The sequence below is a fragment of the Aphelocoma coerulescens genome, chromosome 1A (assembly GCF_041296385.1).
Source record: "Aphelocoma coerulescens isolate FSJ_1873_10779 chromosome 1A, UR_Acoe_1.0, whole genome shotgun sequence".
NCBI lineage: Eukaryota > Metazoa > Chordata > Aves > Passeriformes > Corvidae > Aphelocoma > Aphelocoma coerulescens.
In genome coordinates, this window is record NC_091014.1 from 27,351,939 (window position 1) to 27,357,087 (window position 5,149).

Genomic DNA, 5,149 nt, shown 5'->3' on the forward strand with positions numbered 1-5,149 from the left:
ACTGTTAAAGAGTTTATTCATTGTTAGAACCAAAGCAAGATTTCCACAGCAGCATCTTTTATTAAGAGATTACACATGAAGTTGAGCCTTCATATAAGTAATTAAATTATGCAGGACCATTATGTTTGGATCATTAAATACCTATATGAGTATGAGTTCTGAAGCACGTCAAGTTAAAATGAAGTGCAGCTGTTGCTTCTTAGCAGGATATGAAGAAGAAATTCTTCATGTCTCTGTAGTACTTAAACCCACCATTTACTTGCTTTAATTTCTTTTGCATTAAAGCTTCATATTTTTCTGGGAATTTTTTCCTAAGATTATGTGTGGTACATAATAACGCAAGGAACAATATAAAACCTAAGTCAGTATTTTGGTGCAGACATTGCAGTAGATAATCTGCTAGTGTAATTAGCCAATGCTCTAAGCAATGCACCTGTTGATAGTTTGATATATTTTTCCAAATTTTTATTTCATTATTTTGACTTAGAGCTTTGGTGGTACCCCTGTTTGAAAAATGTAGGGCTTTGACTTCTGTAACATCATGTAACTTCCAGGGTGTGACTGCATAGCAGAATAGATGAGCTGTTTCCACCCTGTAAATTTTGAAGGCCACAGCCACAGGCCTCATACTGATCACTCACGTGCATGAACGTTTTTGGGTTCTGTAAATCTGGACTGAGTAACATGACTGAGAATTTCACTGAACTGTTATCCTGGGCAAAGCCTGTGAATGACATTTTTCATCAGTATTGCTTGAGCATATCTAAAAAGTATTAAATAAATTTTCCAAAAGAATGCTATGACTGTGTGCAGCACGTCTGAATAAGATTTACAGCTTTTTTCCTATGGCTTGCAACCTAGAGCTAATCAAACACCAAGAGAAAACAATGGACATGACGCTGGTGTACTGTGAGGCTGCTTTGTGTGGTTTGGGTGAGGCAGAAGAGGCTGGTATCTGCCCTAAGGAGAGCCCAAATTGGTTCTGTGCAGCAGTTTTGTGGGGCAGACACACTGGCAGCTTTGCTGTGGGTGTCTCACACAGGCACATGCCCAAATTTTGTCCAGAAGGAAAAGAATGGACAGGATTGGATCTCTTCAGCCATTTCCCAGAGGATGGTCACAAAAGGCATCCCAGGTATAGGATATTAAAAGAAGCACCAAGACCGCATAATGTTGCTAAAACCATAGAAATTAAAAAGAAAAAAGAGTTGTTTTTAAGCTCTGTTTGTTTCACTTTCCTTACTGCCACTGTGAAATATCATAACTCTGAAAGTCCTGGTTGCAATATACGGCCAAAGCTATGTAATAGCAAAATTATTTAATTGTTAGCTTGGCCCTGAAATAAATGTTTTAAAGTCCATGTAAAACTTATTCACATGTTTCAGGATGATAGGACACTCTGCTACAGGAGGCACCTTGTCATTCGTGTTCTGCAGGGGGGTAAAACTTTGAAACATTTTGGGAGTGGTGCATTCAGTGGGGTGAGCAAGTATGTGCATGATCTATTGCTGATATGTGTTTTGATGGCTGGATACCATGACAACTTTTGACAGCAGTCCATGACTGAGTTATAGCAATGGACTAGAGGTATTAAGGAGAGACATGGAAGGCTGTGTCCAGATGTTCAAAGGTATATATGAGCAAAATATTCATTGAGATAAAGAAATTAATTCAATAGGCATTAGGAGATGAATCCAATAAAAAGCTTAGTCTTAGACTTAAAGCAGGATTGAAGTTAAATCAGTGTAAGTCCAAAGTAATGATTGCAGACCTTCCTTTACCTGGAGACAGCAAATGACAGCCTTTTCATGATGTTTGTATACACTTCTCCAAAAGGTACAGCATTGCCTTACTTCTCATAGTTCATTCCCTGCACTGTGACAAGTCCCTGGCCTAAGTGGATCAGAATTTCAGCCTCACTGGGATAGAGACATCCGGTATTGCTTCACTTCCCAGTACAGTGGAAGCTCTGAAATAGCATCTAATATATTCTGACAGAATCAAGGTCCTCAGATAGAGGGATAAAAAGTGAAGAAAACATCCCGCACTTGTCCTGCTGAAAGCGTCATAATTCAGTCAAGTACCAGATTCCTCAGGTGAGAGAAGTCAAGGACATTGGACATATATCAATTTTATAGTTAAAACAACCATGGCAGAAATCAGAATATTTTGGTTCAGTTAAAAGCCTCTACAATCTAATTTACCATATAGCTCTTTAAAGCAGAATTCATAAACTTCAGAGAAAGGAACAAAGTCCAGCTTCCTGACCTGTTAGGTAAAAGCTCTACACACTAAGTCACAGGATTCAAACCCATGTTTGAATATATTCAGCTTTACCAAACCTCGGCATTTCATCCATCAGAATGTACTTTAACCATTGGAGGAGTATTATTGTGAGGAGGACTGTGGTCACCAGGGTTTGGCAGTACCTCTGGGCATAGATGGGTTCCTAGTTTCTCAACTTACTTAAACTGAAAGTGATTCTCTGCTCAAAACAGTAGATTGTTTTCCATTTGAGACTAAAGACTCATTTGATACTCCCATCAGAGAGGGGTTTTCTTTTCCCAATCTTGTAATGTCCATTTTTTAGAGAGGTCTTACTTAATCTTACAAAGTCTAAATCCCTAAGCACCTGAGATAGTTAAAGAACTTTAAATGTCTCGGACACATGCCTTATTTTAAGGAGAGCTGAACAGTTCAGTCACCGTGAAAGTGGAAAAGCCTGGTTGTGTTTTTTTATTGAATCTTGGAGACTCTAAGCAGTGTGCATTTTAAGGACCCTTTTGCTCCTTCACATGGAAGCATAGATATCCTTGAGTCATGGGAACCTTTGTGTGGTAGTTGTCTGTATGTAATCTTCAAGCTGAATTTTTTTTTCTCATGCATTTCAACCCAAAATATTTGGTTCATTGTCAAAGGCTCAGCTCAGCTGATTGGAGAGCAAGAAAAGGGGTCAGGGATGATTGATGGGCCCAGGACCATGGGTGGAGGAAAGTTCATGAAATGAATCAGTCTCTGGACAAAGGCAGAAAAATGTTACAGAGAGCTCAGGAGAGTCAATATGACCTGCAAATAGAATGCAAGGGATAAATAGAGAGGATCTATTAATACAGGCATTCATTAAAAATTAGTGGGCTTTTACTGTGTGTCATAATATATTTAAACCAATTCCTAAATGTCAGCTAACATTTAGCTAAATTACTTCAATCTCTACAGAAAGTGTGCTTTAAACAGCTGTGTTCCTGTATCCAACAGGTGAAACATCTGGGTTTGCCATTTTAACACGTACAGTCATTCAGAGTTGGAATTTAGGGTAAATATTTGAATGTTAGAATAAGCACATTTCATCTACACACAAGTGGAATACTGTTAGCATTTCTCAGATTTGGATTGGGATTTTATGTTCTATATTTAAAATATTTAATCAGCATATTGTACCTTATGATTGCAAAACAGGACTCTAGACTGATCTGTGAGCACAGGTGCCCGAACTTTAAAGTATGTATGTGCTTAAAACAACAAAGCAAGTAATTTTATCTTTTTTTTTATTTATCATTTGATAAGCTATCTTTTAAAAATCCTCTTACTTTTGTTTGTAGTATGGAAGAAACACCTTTATAACACTGGCAAAATACTGAGTTTTACTTACTTCAGGAAATAAGTGGTGTGTTGTGCTCTTGCAATGATTTGTATTCAGCTTGGCTACAAGGCCTCAGTAACATATTTCTAGTTAATACTTTAATTTCTAGTAGCTTCTAGTTATTTCTTCAAGCTATGCAACAGAAAAAGGGTGTGATCCTACATGGCAGGGTAATCCTGTGGTCACAAAGAGTTCGACTCTGGTACAATATAGTGATTAAAAGTAATATAATTGAAAAAGGCTTCCTCGCATTATTTCAAGGAATATGAGGTGTATCTACATTCCATACCATGGGAGGCATATCCCATGGCTATTATCCAAACTGCACATGTAACAAATAAATTAATTTTCATATTGCTGCATGTCTAATCTGTTGAATTGCCTTAAATATAAATTCAGGGCAGAAGAGAGAGGAGCAAGAAGAATTTCTGCATCCAGATACCTTGCCAGGAGATAGTCAGAACAAGCTACATCATTAATGACCTAAGTACTTGTTGTTGCTAATTGCTTGCTGATTCTTATCCATCTGTGACTTCTGGCTCAACAAAGGATAGGCTCTGAAACAAGCTACAGCCTTTAAAGACCCAGTTAATATTGGAAATGAAAAAATAAAGAGGACAGAGTATCAACTAGATCCCTAAAGGAAGGTTAATATGATAATGTTCTGAGTCACTATACTAAATTTTATATGCCCAATGGTATATACATCCCTGAATAAAACACCTAAACTCTCTAGTCATTGAATATATGAATAAGAATCAAAATAGGCAATGTGTTAAATATGGAACTGCCAAAGTTTTCTAATAAAAAGCCCTGATGGCAGAGTTAGGTCTTACACCCTTCACCTGTCAGTGGGATTAGTTACTTAATGCTGGGTGGCAGGGACATGATTTTTCAGGTCAGGTTCCATATTCTGCAGCCCTCTCGTGCACTGAGGTACCTAAACAGCTGCCTTCAAAGACAGAAAACTTTGCAGAAAACAAACCCAAAGTTTTGGGTCTGGAGAAAGAGAAAGCTTAACCCCTTAAGCCATTGCTTGGAGGGAAATTTGGATATAAACTGTTCCAAGATTACCTTGTGCATTCTCTTTAGGTAAAATACAAAACTAATACCAAGACCTTTATATCTCCTCAGTGAGGTCTACTTCTTCCTTAGACTATAAAGTTACTTTTCCAGGCCTACATCAGTCCCTCATGAACCAGGAGTGGAGAATTGTTCTAACCATGAACTGTGAATTTCTCTCTTAAACCTACAAAGATGCTTGAATCCCAGCACAGTTCCACTTCAGGCAACCATATCCTTTTGTGACTCCCAGTTGAGCTTTCCAAGACTTGCAGCTCTTCTGAGAACACTGTCTGCAAAGGAGACCATAGAGCTATATGGATAATGAGAGGACTCCGTGTGCTTTTTTGATCTAGGAGGTCTTGATGCTGCTGAGGATTCATAATTCAAGTAGGTGTCAGGGGAGGTTTTTTGACCAAAACTACACATGCCTGAATGAGGACAGTA